The sequence below is a fragment of the Thermobia domestica genome, chromosome 10 (genome assembly GCF_964235325.1).
Source record: "Thermobia domestica chromosome 10, izTheDome1.hap1.1, whole genome shotgun sequence".
Taxonomy (NCBI): Eukaryota; Metazoa; Arthropoda; class Insecta; order Zygentoma; family Lepismatidae; genus Thermobia; species Thermobia domestica.
Window position 1 is genome coordinate 255,719,604 of NC_137463.1, and position 17,122 is coordinate 255,736,725.

At 35.9% G+C, this 17,122-nt stretch overlaps 1 long non-coding RNA gene across 1 annotated transcript in view; it reads right to left on the bottom strand.

Moving 5' to 3' along the window:
- The window catches only part of LOC145663166 (uncharacterized), a 663,151-nt gene extending 647,040 nt beyond the window's left edge, over nucleotides 1–16,111 (bottom strand). Inside the window, exon 1 of the long non-coding RNA XR_014127158.1 lies at nucleotides 15,582–16,111. This is a non-coding gene — a long non-coding RNA (uncharacterized LOC145663166). The remainder of the gene's footprint in view (nucleotides 1–15,581) is intronic.
- Nucleotides 16,112–17,122: the final 1,011 nt, after the last annotated feature.

Genomic DNA, 17,122 nt, shown 5'->3' on the forward strand with positions numbered 1-17,122 from the left:
CTTTCGTTTCTTCCATTCCAGCGATTATTTGGCGTGGGAGACCCGGATTCGATTCCCGGCGGGAGCTCATGCTGTTCGGATTCCACTTTAATCAGTAGGTCCACGTCTCATATAGCCTCGCTGCTGAACGGGACGCTAAACTAAGATCAACTCAACTCAACCCATTCCAGCGATTACTTCATACTCAAGTATTCTCATGAATCATCGATTTCTTTTAGTCCAAAGGGCATAATTTTTGGCGTTATACTAGAAATTTTACTCGTCCTGTCACTGACACAAAATTTTAAGCACCTGGAAGGAATGTTTCGGCATGGACATAATTTCTTATACGTCCACTATCATTGGCAGTTCTGCAAGTGATTTGAGTGCATATTTGATGCCTAGCACAGCCACAAGAGTGCATTAATGTTGTCAATACTTGTAAATGTTACCATCCTCAGGCTTGGATTCATACTTGATTCGATTAGGAAGGGCTGTTATGTTGTCCTCTGAGTCAAGCTGGGTCACGTCTCTTGATCTGGTCCTCGATGTCCTAGATTTTGACACTAAAACGGAGTTCACGTCCGAACTTGTCAAACACATATTCTATCGGGACAAATCAAGGGACCTTGTTGGACAAGTGAGTAACTCACCATCAGGCAGGGAGTTCGTAGATACACGTTCCGTGTGTGGACAAGCGTTGCCCTGTTGAAACATGATACCAGGATACACCTCATGAGATGGAACACATGAAGACACGCATCTTCTTATGTAGAGTCTGCCTGATTATTTCAGAAGACATGTGTTAGTCGAACTCTTTAGTGTGACACTATCACGTGTCAGAACGACTCTGCATAAGGTCCAGAATGTCCTGTGCGGTCAAAGTTCCCTGAATACTACCAGAACTGACTTGAAGTCATACCCGATATCTCCTCACACGATGACGCCAGAACTAACAGAGTACGTCAGAGAAAATATTTTCTTCCCTAGAAGCGTGACAATAGGGTGACTGGATTGGCAAAATGTCAGGGTCTAGAAGATGAAAGGGTCCACCCGTGACCCGGTATATTTGGTTACTTATTTTTCTAAATATTTTTTTTTTTTTCAAAGAAAGTGTTCTTAGTTTTCAAGAATTTTAAACACATGGTACTCTTATCTATATTACATGTAATTCCTAAATTTTGAATTTCTACGGTCTTACGAAAGTTTTCAGTCTTCTATAGGTACGGTTATAATAAAATTATAGAAAGTGCTTTCTGGACAAAATATCAAGCAGTGGAATATCAGCAGTCTTTGGTTCACCACAGATGACCAAAAAGAGTCTTCATCCCGGCGAAATTAAATTACCGCTAATTTTACAGTAATAAGTGATATCTTCAAATAGATAAAAGGTAATCGAAATGTGGAACAAGAGCACCCTAGACAATATTATTTTACATGAGAAACCGTTATCACGACTCACTTATCTGCTTTTGATTTCGAGCCATTTTGAAAATCGGCATTTATTTTCGCGTTTGTAAACAGCTGAAAACGGAAAGCCACTAGGTGACTTATGATAACGGTACCTCACGCAAAATAATATTCTCTAGGGCGCTCTTGTTCCATATTTCAACTATCTTTTATCTATTTGAAGATATCACATAATTACTGTAAAATTAGCGGTATTTTAATTTCGCCGGGATGAAGACTGTTAATGGATTAACAGTGTGTTTTTTAGACATTCAACACTCTCCTGGTCAGGTTGAGTTGCAAGTCTGACAAAAAAAAAAAAAAAAAAAAAAAAAAATTGAAAGTCGAAGCACTGAAAAATAACAAATTGAGAATTAACTTTACAAATTCGTTCAATTAATGATCTTCCAATGTAGAATAGGTGGTTCAATGGTAGAGAGCTTACCTCTGGTTCATGGGTTTCTGGTTCGATCCCTCCCAAGTAAGTTTGTGGTGCAGAACATCGTACCGTGGGTTTTCACAGGTAAGTACTCCTGTTACCTCCAACATTCGCATTCTTTTTAATTTTTCCATCATCATTCACTGGCTTTAATTATCGTCTCCCTTAGAATAAATGGTATAATCGTTGGATGTTAAACCAGAAGATTTCATTTCATTTATAGAAGTGTAGAGTATCGCAATCAATGTTGGGTCCAACGCACTTCAATCCAAAACAATGCTTTCTCTGAAAGAATACGACTTTTAGAAAAATACCTTCGAGAGACGAAAACTAAATCGAAATATTTTTGAAAAACTGAAGGAGGAGCTGAACACAATTTTAAATAGCTGGTGAATCCAGTCTGAATCTCTTTATACACGAGATAGGAAAATGCGTCGTCATCAAGACATAATTTCTGAAGACGAGAGTTACTGAAAGCATTTTTCGCGTTAAAGTGATCTTTTCGGCTGCTAGATATAACTTCAATAGTCAAATACATGTAGTTGTAATAGTTTGAGTAACGAAATTTGTACAGCAAAGAAATTTGTTCAGCATTTTCGCGAGCTGTTATCCGGACAGCGGTATATTGTACGAATATACGGAATCATTATGCTTACTATGGAAGTCTGTGAGGAGCGTACGTTATCCATATGCTACATACGTACGTATTCCCCTGTTCCTGCTTAGATGTTACATTATGCCACTGCAGGATGTCTGACATCTAACAGTCTTCCGTATATTACGTACATATATGTATGTTACATACGTCAGTCATATGTTATATACATTCATCTGTATGTGAGATCCTCACGCCCTATATACATTTTTTAGTTTCATACGGAAAGTACTATAGATGGAATACTTATACGGAAAATATTATTAAACATACGATTCTCAGTTAAACTGTTGTTGCAGGATGTGACCTATGTCGTATGTTAAGTCATGAAACTACAGCATTTACGCATGTAACCTGCGATTTTACGTAAGACACATATGTTTTTTTCTCTGTATAGGCGAATCTTAAGCGACAATAATAAGTGAACTGGCTTGGCTTCTAATTGTGAACAATCAACCCTCCATTTAGTTTTCTGTACAACTTTGATGTTCAGAAATAACATCAAAGTTCTACAGAAAACTGAATGGAGGATTGATTGTTCGTAATTAGAAGCAAAGCTAGTTAATTTATTTCTGAACATTCTTGTCACAACACCGAGGGCAGTCTGTTAATTTTCCAAACTTAAAACCTATATGAGAAGCACTCTGAGCGAAGAAAGATTGAAAGAATTAGAACTCTTTTCGTCTAACAGTCCTTGGCTAGGAAGCAGTATATTGTAGAAGTAATAGACAACTTTTCAAAAGTCAAAGCAATAAGATAGGAACTTTAAGCTAAAATATACACTGCTATATTTACACATAAAGGATTAACCTAAAATAATTCTATATGTATTGCATATTTATTTAAATACTAACTAACTCTATGGATTATGGAACCCGGAGGTTCAATGCCGTGTTCACATAAGCTCTCTATCGACTTCTATCCTTAGCCAACTTGATCCAGTTTCTACTTTGTATTCCTATTTCTGCGAGATCCATCTTAATATTGTTCTCCCATCAGCGCCTAGGTCTTCCTAATGGTCGTTTTCCGGGTGGTCTTCCAGTAAAAACTTTGAAATTGTCCCTACTTTCTTCCAACCTGGTTACATGACCTTCTCACCTGAGCCTCGTAGATATAGTGACTCTAACAATGTTTGGTAAACCGTATAAATTATGTAGTTCCTCGTTATAAAGTTTCCGTTATTCCCCATTCACGTTCCTCTTAGGTCCGAATATTCGTCTCAGGATCTTGTTCTCAAATACTTTCAGTCTATGTTCTTCCCTCACAGTAATCGACTATGTTTCTCAATCATACAGAACAACAGACATAATTATCGCTTTATATGTTTTAAGCTTCAAATTCCCCGACAGAATCCGCGACGACAAGAGATTTTAAACGGAATAATAACACGAATTCTTTGTTTTTAGTCGACATTTAATTTCTTCGTGAATATGGTTTTTCGTCCGTTAATATACTGTACGTAGATTCTAGATATTTGAAAGTATTACTTTATCGAACGTATTATTACATATTTTAAAGCATCCATAATTTACCGTATTACGATTCCGAAAAACTTCCATGTATTTAGTTTTCTCTGCATATTATAAACTATATTTTTAGTTTCATATTTGTAATATGTAGAGTGTAAAATAATTAAATTATTAAATAAATTGTAAGGGTTTCAATTGTCTTTATAGAAATCTGAAGAGAGATCCACCGTAAAAGTTTCCATAGGAGTTAAAAGCCTTTAATTACGCCTCTGGTCCTTTCCCATCAGTGCCGCTATACTCGCAGACAACTATGGCTCAGTGGTAGAGCGTTTAACTCTAGTGTGGGAGGTCCCTCGTTCGATTGCGGACAAGTAAGTTTTTAGTGGATAACATCAAGTCCGTGGATTTTCTCATAGTACTCCTATTTCCACGCACTTTTCCATTCTACCAATTATTCCATCATCATTCACTTGCGTTAATCGTCGTATGTGTGTCACATTTGGGAGAATATATGTCACTTCGGAAATGTATGGGTTAGATTTTGGAGTACGTATTTCACTTTTGAGAATATGTGTGTCACATTTGGGAGTATGTGTTTCACTTCTGGGAGTATGGGTGCCACTTTTGGGAATATGTGTGTCACTTTCGGATGTATATGTATAACATTTTGTAGTATGTGTGTCACATTTGGGATTATATGTATCACTCTTGGGAGTGTATGTGTCACTCTTGGGAGTATGTATTTCACATCTGGAAGTATGTCCCTTTTGGAAGTATATGTACTACATTTTGGAATATGTATTTCACTTTTGGGAGCATGTGTATCAATCTTGGGAGTCTGTGTACAACAGTATGTTGTATATTTTACTTGTAAATCATTATTTAATTGTAATTTTGGGCCATAATGCATTTTAAATATGTACTAGGCTGATTTTGTTTATTAGAAGAAGAGAAAGAAAAAGAAATAATAATGTTAATATATAGAGAAATTAAAAGGTTTTGTCGTTGTCATTACATAAGAAAAAATAGATTTATTCAGTTGACTAGGTAGGTATTCAGTTGACATCTTCAAGAAAGGTGTGTAGAGGTAAATTGTACACTTCTCATTTATATTTATTAAACTAAGTATATAAAAGATAAATTGATGTATTTTAATGGCTCAATTAATTAAAGAACCGTTCTATGTGGGTCATATATATAAATGAAAATGCTATTAAGGCTGTATGAAAATTATCAACTGCATTAAATTGGTAACAAATAAGACATATACTTTAACTCTATAACATTTTCATTTGTCTTTATTTTCTCTAAAACTACGCATCAGAATCTGTTTTCAAGCATGTCATTTTGTTGAGGTCGATGTGATCTATAGATTTGACATATGTCTTTTCATTGGATATCTATTATACGAGTAGTTAAACAAAAACAAAAAGTTTAAGAGCTAATCAGAATTTTCGGCTTGATCTCATTAAACATGTCTACTGTTGTCTTGCTAATGTCAAAAGCAGGAACGCACCCAAAATTTTCTGTTCTGGGATCCGAAGTTTGGTATTAGAGGTTTACTACTAATAATTCACCACTAGTAGTTACTAAGTCTATGCACTATTGAATTGCTATTATTCTACACCCGACAAAACGATAAGTAATTTTAAAGTACTGCAACTCATAAATATTGCTTTACTAAGGAAAAACTAAGTTGCTTTTATAAGAAAAACTGAATTCAAATGACACCTTTTAGTTTAACATTCCACGATTATGTCCTTTAGGCTAAGGGAGAATGATGATGAAGACAAATGAATGATGATGGAAGAGATGGTGGAATGATAATGTGGGAGGAAACGGGAGAACGCCGGGAAAACCCACGGACACAATGTTGCTCACCACAAACTTACTTGATCGGGGATCGAACCAGGGACGCTATGCACTAGAGGTAAGTGCCCTAATGCTGAGCCACCGTGCCACCTTCTCAGAATAAATAAGAATGCTAAATTGTTTCTATATAAGAAAATGAAGAGTACAAATGTAATGTAAGAGCAAATTTTTAAAGTACATCAACCATTTCTCTCTTAGAGCAGGGGCCGCGGTGGTTCAGTGGTAGAGGGTTCACCTCTGGTGCCTGGGGTCGTGGGTTCAAACTCTGCTCCCGTCAAGTAAACTTTATGGTGGACAAACACCGTGTACGTGGGTTTCCTCGGGGTTGTCCCGTTTCCTCCCACTTTGTGCACTCCAGCATTTCATTCATTTCTCATAATCAGCGTCTCCTTTAGCCTAACCTGCATAATCGCGGCACGTAAAACTCGAAGATTTCATTTCATTTTTTCTCTCTTAGAGCAAGCATAATTTTCTTAAGGAAGGCTAGAAACGTCTATCAAGTAACGAAAATTCGGGAAGTTCCGAACCTGGTGGAGTACCCTACCCCGGGTACGCCTTTGGTCATAACGAAAAAGTTGATAAAGCTATCCTTCAATATCAGTTTCAACTTAGCAATAGGCGACTTGCTTACCGTACAGCTTCAATTTTTAGGTTTATTAAAAATTCGTTTTTTTTTTTTTTTTTTTTTGGTATTTTCTCGAAAACCACACATAAGAATTTAGCCATTTTGTTCAGCTGCACGAGATCTATCGATTTGTATATGTGTCATCTTTGGGATTTTTTTCGTTCAAGTCTTACACTATACTATTGAGCTTAAATATTTCATTTATTTTGTCTCCACCTATTGAAATTTTAACGACGCATTTTCGCCAAAGACTCATTCGTCATTAGAGTTTTAGTAATAATCTCATCGTATACCCATCTGTATAATAAACAAAATAATAATTAATGCTTGACATATTTAATTAACGCTTACCACTAGAAACTTCCTCTTGTTAAACTTCAAAACAGAAACAACGGCTATTTCCTTGTTCGGTTGACCGCTGATCATGAATAAAAAATTTTCATGAAATTAACAAATATTGAACAATTGAAAATAAATAAAAAAAAAAACAACAACCATGAAACCAGATGTCTTTAATTAGTGACAAGCTATCATATATATTATATTATACAACATCAAAGGCGTTCCCATGCTGGTGGGGGTTCATCAGATCCGGACCCATTGCTCTCAAGCGATGTAACTCGACGTACAGTACATTTGTGTACTTTCTTAACAAAAACTATGCTTGTTTAACTGAGATATGATTTGTACAGCGCTATCATTTATCTGCTAAACATACAGCCAGAAGTGTCGTCAAAGGATTTAATGTAGGAAGTGAAACTAAATTGTGTATTTACATTGTCAAGAAAATTAGGTATTCTAAACTCTATAGTAATAATAATAATAATTCCATACTTCATATAATTTCACAGTCAAATTCGCAGAAGATTAATAACGAATTCTTGATGTTAATTTCTTTTTTGGATCTGGAAATTAATTTTTGGTACATATTGGGATAAGAAGACAAAGTAGGAACTTGATCCAGTTGGCTAAGAACAGAAATCGATGGAGAGTTTTTCTTGAACTCCGGGTTCCATAAGCCATAGAGTTAATTAGTTATTTAGTTGAGTTGATTTTGGGTTTAACGTCCCGTTCAGGCTATATGAGACGTGGACCTACTCATTAACGTGGAATCCGAACCACATGAGCTCCAGCCAGGAATCGCATCCCGGGTCTCCCACGCCAAAGTCGCGTACGCTAACTGCTTAGCCACGGAGGAGCTCTATTAGTTATTTAGTTATTGGGGTAAGAAAAATCTGTGTATAGTTTTAGAAAGGAAATATGCAAATATATGTAGAGCTACGAAATTTGTGGGGGCAGGGATCCGGACCTAGCAGACCCTGTGTGAGTATTCCCCTGTCATATTGTTAACATATTTTATACGGAATCTACAATTAATGAATTTTCACTTGTGACAAATTGGGAAGTTACTTCTTTTAATTGATATGTTAATCCAATTCGACAATTTTATTATGTTGAAACGAAAAAAAAGGTCCAAAAGTGAGATAATTTCCAACCTATGGATATTATTGAGATTAACAAAGAACTATTATTGGTGAGTGTAGATCCGCTTGCAAAGTTTCCGAGAAAATTCAGAAAAAAAAAAAACGATTTATTTTTTTGTAAAGCTAAAACTTGGGTGTTGTACGTGAATCCACCAGCAATTAACATAAAACTAAGAATTAAATAGGGCCTTATTAAGAGTCTTCATCCCGGCGAAATTAAAATACCGCTAATTTTACAGCAATTATGTGATATCTTCAAATAGATAAAAGAATCGAAATGTGGGACAAGAGCGCCCTAGACAATATTATTTTACATGAGATACCGTTATCACGACTCACTTATCTGCTTTCGATTTCGAACCATTTTGAAAATCGGCATTTATTTTCGCGTTTCTAAACAGCTGAAAATGTAAAGCCACTAGGTGACTTGTGATAACGGTACCTCACTCAAAATAATATTGTCTAGGGGGCTCTTGTTCCATATTTCAATTATCTTTTATCTATTTGAAGATATCACATAATTACTGTAAAATTAGCGGTATTTTAATTTCACCGGGATGAAGACTCTTAAGAACAGTAAGAAGACGGCAGTACTCATTATGGTTAATGAGATAAAGCCCAAAATTATAGTGGTCCTGCGTGGAAAAGTTCCTAACACTCTCGCCTTTAGATGGAGCGATCCAGGGTTCGATTCCTGGTGGTAGCACTCAGTCGAAAAAGTGCAAAGAGCTTTTTCAGGCCAGCCTTCCCAAGCCAGAGTAAGAATTTGCTGAGTTTTCCTCATTCACACTACACAAATGCCGGGATGGTACCTAAATTACATGTCCCAAGCCGCTTTCTTCTTTTTCCTCGGATAGTGTAATCGCCGAAGGACTTCATCCCTCATGCGTGACGGGCTAACATGGTATTATATGCTGAAAACCTAAAAATCTAATTCCAAATTCTGAAAATTATGATTTAAACTTTTATTCTTATTTAGCTAAATATGTTCCAAAGTGAGATATACTAAATCAATCGATAGAGTACACTGAGCAAAATGAAAAAGCAAATTTGCATGGTAAATTCTCAAGATCAGTTTTTGAGAAAAGAATCAAGAAAAATGATATTTTATGGCGCTAAAACGATTGTCTCTTCGTTAACGAAAACAATTAGCCGTAATAGGTTTTCTTCTTTGGAATAAGTTTGTCGATTTATTTGTGTATTCTATAAAGTATACTGTTAAATAATATATCGTATTCAAAAGCGCAATCACGAGGGGAGCACAACCTGTCTGGACCCTTTCCCCCTCCCAAATTTTGTAACTTGACTAACATTTGTAAACTTTCTTACAACAATTCTTGTTTAATAGAAAAATGATTCATGTAGGCTCAAGATATTATTTTACACCTCATCTGTACTCTTTCTTTTCTTATAAAAATAATCGAGTTTTCTCATGTGTTTTCTAAAAATATACATGACAGTAATTAACAATTACTTATCGTCTTTTCGAGGGCAGAATAAGATAGGTTCATCCTTACATTGACTTATTGGATACTCCTCCAAGCAAGCATCTAGATTTTTTTTTCACATGGGTCCAAGTTTTGGGTGGAGGGGTCCACTACTAGAAGCCACTAAATCTGTGTAGTATTAACCAGCTATTATTTTGCACCCGAAAAGACCATAAGTAATTGTAGAATACTTCCACCTATATTTTCAGGAAGAAATGATAGAACTAGGTAGTTTTTGTAAGAGAAAAATGTACAGATGAAGTGTAGATCAAACGTTCATGCTACACCAGTCACTTCCTTATTAAACAAGTATAGTTTTATTGGGGAAATGTACATGTGTATGATAAGTTAGAAAATTTTTGGGGGGAAGGAAGTCCGGTGGTACCCCGTGGGTGCACCCCTGCTCCTCCAAAAATATACTTTAAACCCCTCCCAGCAAACATTCTGGGTGAGCGCCTGATCTTGTGTATTTTTATTTCTATTCATTGTTTAATTGTGACATAGATAATACACATATACTCTTAACAATGCCATATATTTTACTTGTAATATATACTTTTTTCTTCAGTGACCTAGAAGTCATTCATGTCACTAGTATTTGTCACTAGAAATCATCTTCTTCCCGCTATGTTTATCCTTCTCCCATATTATCTAGCATTCTTTCGGAACAAAATATTTTCTCAATAGTTTACTGAAGATTTTCTCTTTGAACTTGTCCTAACAATTATAATACTTCTGTCACTTTTCTTATTTTTTTTTATTGAAATCTCCCTGGTGTCTATATAAAATAACACTTTTGACTATGACACAAAATTTGGGGTTCGATTCCCGGCAGGAAATTATCTTGTTCGGGTCTCTTATTTACTTCTATGCCCACATTTCATTTAACCTCAGTGCTAGAAATGACGTTTAAATACCACAGCAACCATTTTTTTTTATTATTATTGCTTTCTGGTTACAAGTTGATTATCTCCAATATTTTTCATACTCAAATTTCGAAAGTATTTAGTGTATTTAAAGAAATCATTTTCGAGTCTGCTTTACATATTATGTGATTTTCTTCATGAAACATTCGATTATATTTTGGACATACAAAATAGGATTCTTTTCGTGAAGGTTACTTGCCTATAATTCACACACATGACTGAGAATAATTAATAAAATTACATTTGAGTGAGGGCACGGCAGAATCCCGACAAAATCCAGAGAAACGTTGTTCACTAAAAATTCAAATGACGTCTGAACGAACCAATGATCGAGGACTAGCTCAGGAGAGTAATGTTCCCGGAAGTAGGAACGAAAAACACAATTCTGATTGGTTGGCGTTATCCATTTCTTGCAACGTTGCATTCAAATAGCAGAAATAAACCGCTTGTTGTTGTCTGTCTTCGTGGCAGAGTTAATTAGCGCTATATGCTAGTAACGAAAATCTCTTTTGGCGTGAGTTCAAACCCGGCCCGAGGAAAGTTTTTTACCTTTTTTTTACATTTTATAACACTTTTTAAATTAAAATAATATGAAAATAATACTCAAAAAAGTTATTTACTTACTTTTGTGCAGATAAGTAGTAAGTTAGTAGTAGTAGGAACGGGTTAGAAGCCCCATAGGACTCGTTTTGTTCCCCTTGTACTCCATGATATAAGGCTAGTTTTTTCCCCTTGTACTCCATGATATAAATTTTGTGACTAACTTAAAACAACTGGCTAGGATAGCGCGTAAAACAGCTTGCTAGAGTAGCGCGCGAAAAAACGTACTTCCGGGAGTATTACTCTCCCGAGCGGGTCGTAACGATCGCTTCTACCAGAGATGAACGCTCTTTTTTTTTCTTTTTAAAATTCGCTCTAGCTGAGAAACTTTGTACTTAAGTTTATCTTAATACATAACGATTCCAAACTCTACTTATTAAAATACGACAGGAAATATCACACAAATCTTCGAAAACAGTTAAAACGCCCATGCTCTTTGCAGATACTCGATCCTCTGTTTTCTAAGGCCTTAGAATTTACCACCCGAGTTAACATTGAGCTACCGTGTTCCCGACGTATTGAAAATATAACTCTAATATAGATGTAGTAAGATTGTTAAATGCTTCTTGGAGTATTGTACTGTATGGGGCGGAAACATGGACATTCCTCAAAAGTTATGAAAAAAAACTACTGGAAGCTTTCGAAATGTGGGTGTGAAGAAGAATTGAGAGAATTGGCTGGATTGAGCGAAATACGAATGAGAGGGTGTTAGAAATGGTAGCTGAGGAAAGAACAATTTTAGATATTATTAAGAAAAAGAAAGAAACTGGTTGGGACATTAGATAAAAGGGAATTGTATTATGAAGGATGCCTTAAAGGGTATGATGGCAGGAAAAAGAGGGAGAGGACGATGAATACTATAATTAATGGACGATATGAAAACAGAAAAATCATACGTGAAGATGAAGAGATTAGCAAAAGACCGTGGAGTATGGAAGCTTCTCAACTGCTGCAAATGGCCTGCCAATAATGGCAGAATACCTATGATGATGGCGAAGACGACGATGATGATGATATTGTTAATTATTGTAAAGTAAATATAGATTAAATTATAATAACATCAGCAATTCACATAAGACATTAGTATACACGAGTAACTCTATACATATATAGAATTGAGTTGAGTTGATTTTGGTTTATAGTCCCTTTCAGCAGCAAGGCTATATAAGACGTGGACCTACTGATTAACGTGGAATCCGAACCACATGAGCTCCCGCCGAGAATCGAACCCGGGTCTCACATACATATATAGAAGTATAGGAGATAAGTAGTTGTATAATTTACTACGAAACATTAAAGAGACAAAACAACGTGATAAAAATATATTGTTTTATACTTATTGTCCTTTTAAAATGTATTTATTTGTTATAAGAATGAATGTATTTTGTTTACGTTGGACCTAATATTTCGCACTTACACACACTCTCTCTCAATGTTACAATGATAAACTCTTACAAGCCAATACTATGATAAACTCGTGTAACAGAAATAACACCAACCATAATTTTACCATGGTACACAATGTAACGATATTTTACAGAGTAACATATTTTAGGTCATAAGCAGCTTTCGTATTATAAGATGATGCCACATATCAAGCGCTCACCCAAAGTATTTTTCAGTGGTCCAGTGCGTTTATGTAATATTGAACCTGTCTTATTGTGAATCTGGAAGGATGATAAGTAATTGTTAACTAGTGCCATCTATATTTTTAGGGGAAAAAATATAGAGATAGATTATTTTTATAGGAAAGAAACAGTATGAGTTAAAACCAAACCTTTAGCGTACATCAATCATTTATCTATTAAACAAGTAGGACCTTATGCAGAGTCGTTCTGACGATCTATTAGTGTCATACTAAAGTATTCCACTAACATATGTTTCCTGCAGTAGTTATGCTTTTAGTATGACGCTAATCATACATCAAAACGATTCTGCATAAGGCGGGTATAATTTTGTTAAGAAAGCCTGCAAATGTTGGTCGAATTTGACACTCTGGACCTTCCCGTGGATGCCCCGTGCCACATAATGTCATATTCTGGTCTCTTTGTCGTTCTTACAGAAAAATTTCCATATGATGAAATCGTTTCTTCCATTGTACTATTTTTTTTTTTAAATCCGTGAACGTGTTTAAGAGGCCTCATCACTGCGAAATTAAAATACCGCTAATTTTACAGTAATTATGTGATATCTTCAAATAGATAAAAGATAATCGGCAAATGAAACAAGACCTCCCTAGACAATATTATTCTGCGTGAGATACCGTTATCATGACTCATTTATCTGTTTTCGATTTTCAGTCATTTAGAAAATTGGCATTTATTTCCGCGTTTCTAAATAACTACAAACGGAAAGCTACAAGGTGACTCGTGATAACGGTACCCCATGCAAAATAACATCGTCTAGGGAAGTCTTGACCCACTTTTCGGTTATCTTTTATCTATTTGAAGATATCACATAATTACTGTAAAATTAGCGGTATTATAATTTAGCAGTGATAGGGACTTTTAAATGAGTGAACATATACTTTCGGGATTCTTTTTTTCTTTTCGGGCAATACTGTCGTGTGGGTTAGGCGCATTCTCCCCAGTCCCAGCCTTACACAAGAAAAAGAGGAACCGTTGAGGAAACGTAACTCAACTATTTTTCATATTGTCTTGGGATTCGAAACATTTAGACATGATAATGAACCATCATTTTATAAGGTATCTTAACAACTATAGACTATATTAATTACTAGGCTTCATCAACCTATTACATACTACGATCCCATATGGGCGTTTCTTAGCAGCGATACAATAATTAATTTTCGGTTTATAATAAGCTTTTTGATTATTGCTGACTATCCCTTGCAGGCATTTAGTATTTAGGACTTAGATTTATGGGCTTTCGGCATCTATGGCCATGTTGGCCTCTCACGTATGAGGGATGAAATTCCTCTGCGATCACACTATCCGAGGAAAGGGAAGGAAGGATGCGGCCTGGGACCTATATGTCAGGTACCATCCCGGCATTTGCCTGGTGTGAATGAGGAAACCCCCACTCAGGACGGCTAGCCCTAAAGATACACTTTTTCGACCGAGTGTTCCCATCAAGGTAGACATATGATGAAGGCAAGTGAATGATGATGGAATAATTGGTGAAAGGGAGAAAGTGGGAGAAAACTGGAATACTCCGAGAAAAACCCCATTGACACGATGTTGTTCACCAGAAACTTATTTGGCCGAAGAACGAACCAGGGGCCTCACACACCAAAGGTAAGCGCTCTTCTACTGAACTACCGTGCCCTCTCCCGTTCTTCATAATCTAGTTGCATAATGTCAGGAACCATGAAAACTTGAACCAGGGGTGTCATTTCAGACTTCGCTTGAGGGGGGCAAGAGCACCACCGACATAAGAGTCACGTTTTGTACTAGTATATTAGTAGACAATCGATTAAAGTATATGTATTCCTCAAACTCTTGGAGGGCAATTGCCCCCTTCTACCCTCTCCCTCTAAATGACGACCCTGACTTGAACTCTGGTAGAGTTCATCGTAACTTTTGGAAACTATTGAATCAAACAACTAAAGAAGATGTGTTGATTTTCTTCTTTTCTTTTTTCTTTTTTTGCGATCGTATAATCTCCAAATAAAATGTCACAATAAACAGTTAAGGCAACTTTTATTTTTATATCACATGCAGGATAAACGAAAAAGAACATCTGATTCTAGCTATCATTACTAAACTGTGTTACAGTTGCGGCAACATTTCAATACCTTCTTCAGACATTATTTGGTGATGAATCTGCGGAACGCAATGGTAAATTGATGAAAATGTAACTCAGATTAGTAAAAACAGTTTCTGCTTGGTAAGATTTTAATTTTGATTTATGTTATAGGTACCGTTAGCTCTAAAACTCTATTAAGAAATACTTAGATATCAAACGTCAAGGTTAAATACACTTACCTCCAATATGCTCCAAGTTTCAGAATCCTGCTGTACTTCCGCAACAATGTTTATAGAGGTAGTTCGTGAGTACTTCAAATGATATGCCCATAGCCAAACTCTCTCTATAAAAATTGTTGTGGAAGTAACGTAGATTTCTGAAACATGTATTTTTTTTTATAGTCCACTTATTAAACCCTAAGTGAAGTCCTGACCTGGAAACGGTAGGTTCCATAGTTTTGGAGGTATGGACCTTTAAAATTCATTCTTTTATGTTTTCGGCAGCCTATAACTTCGAAAGGAAGCATTTGTACACCCAGATTGATTTATACTTTTTCTCTTTTCTTGGTGTCAGGAATCACCTCCTAAACGTTGTCGGTGTTGTTTTGAAACACCCTATACATAGGTATATATTTACGGTGTTATGTTTACAATTTTTAGTGTAATGTTTTCAACAAGTTCTTGAAGAATTTCATCAAAATTTGTTTACTTTGTGAATATAATCGGCACGCCTCACTAGATATACATAAATGAATACCACACACCGTTCTGAGTTTACAATGTAAAATATATTAAATATTTCAAGATTAAAAATTCACTCACTGTAAAAGCATTAGACGTAAATATAAAAATGAAAATAACTATCTATTTAGGCCTACATGTCACTTACCGTGTCGGAGACAGCCGGAAAAGAATCTTCCACCAAAATTCGTGTCTTACTTCGAAAAACTGTTTAACGAGAAGCTAAAGCGGTGATTTAAAGGAAAAAACAGGTATTAGCAGTTAATACAAAATACAGTGCTTATTTAAAGTTGATTCTAAACTCTTTTGTTTTATCTCAGAAGTAATTAATTAACTGATTTTAATTACGTGCGTTTGCAACCGGGAATGGAAGAAACGTGATCCGAAAAGGGAAATTCTACCTTCTTCAATTTCGTTAGGATGGTTGGTATTGTTGTTTTTTCTTTGTAAGTTTCCTTACGTCACTTGGAAGATAAAAGGAGGGATGTCCGAACTTCTAAACGATTATTTTTTTTTATACATATAAAGTTCCGTTCTTTTTGTTTGCTATAGGTTTTCACATTATCTATGTTTAAATTCACTCTTTTCCACAAAGTAGTGCGCGCACGCGTTTGTGTTGCGTCTTTCGCTTTACACGTTTCAGAGAGTTTATCTCAGTAGAAGAACAGCGCGTTGACTGTTTCGGACGCCGCGGTGCTCTCACTTTACAAACGCGTTCTTTCTCGATGAAATTCCTCGCTTTACTCCACCATTCGAACGGCGCATGCCAGAGCGCACATTCACTAACAGAACCGACGCTCTTCAACACTGCCTTTGTTACTTCCAATTTCGCGTGAGAGTCACAAGATATGCAAAGAATGAACTTATATATATGGTTTAGTTGCTTACTTTTCTTCCATCGAAATTAAACTAATGTTTCCATAACTAATTCTATGGTTACAAACTGGCCGTAGTTAGGAAAGAGGGGGCAAGGTACCAGTGGCGGATCTAAAAGGTGAAACTGGGGGAGGGGGCGGAAGACAAAACTCAAACTATGATAGGTATATCACGAGTTTAGTTAAACTTTCAAAAATTTTTTCACCCCCCAAAAAACTTGGAAAGCTAGGCCCCCCGGTTCGGTAGAAATCCACCACTGCAGGGTATTCAGCATCACTTGAAGTGTTCAGTTGTTTGTGTAGATAAATATGTGTGTACATTTTTTTTTTTTTTAACACAAAGCGTTCAAAAATTCCTATTGACTAGTCCGTTGCGAGATTTACTTTCTAAACTTGACCGCTCTGATATCATAGAGGTTTCTTTAGTGACTTACGAAATACTTGTACCACTGAAGTACGATAGATGAATTTAATAATTTTTAGTGTTCAGAAGTTCAAAGGTTCTATTGAAAGCAGCATTTAATTTATGCAAGTCTGACTGATTCGTTCTTTTCTTTTTTTCATTTCGTAAAGTGTTTATATGGTTTCTAAGTGTTTTATATTCATTTGACAAATTTGCGTTTTCATTTTGTAATCAATGTTTAACTTTCAAAGTTGTTAATATGGAATTATCAAGGCAATTTATTCAATATATTATATTAAAATGCTTTTATTTCTACCTAACTTATTAAGGAAAATTGTATTTCATAATCAGGGCCGTGCCGTGGTGGTGGGGGGGGGGGGCGAGCGGGGCAACGGCCCCGGGTGCCGAGGT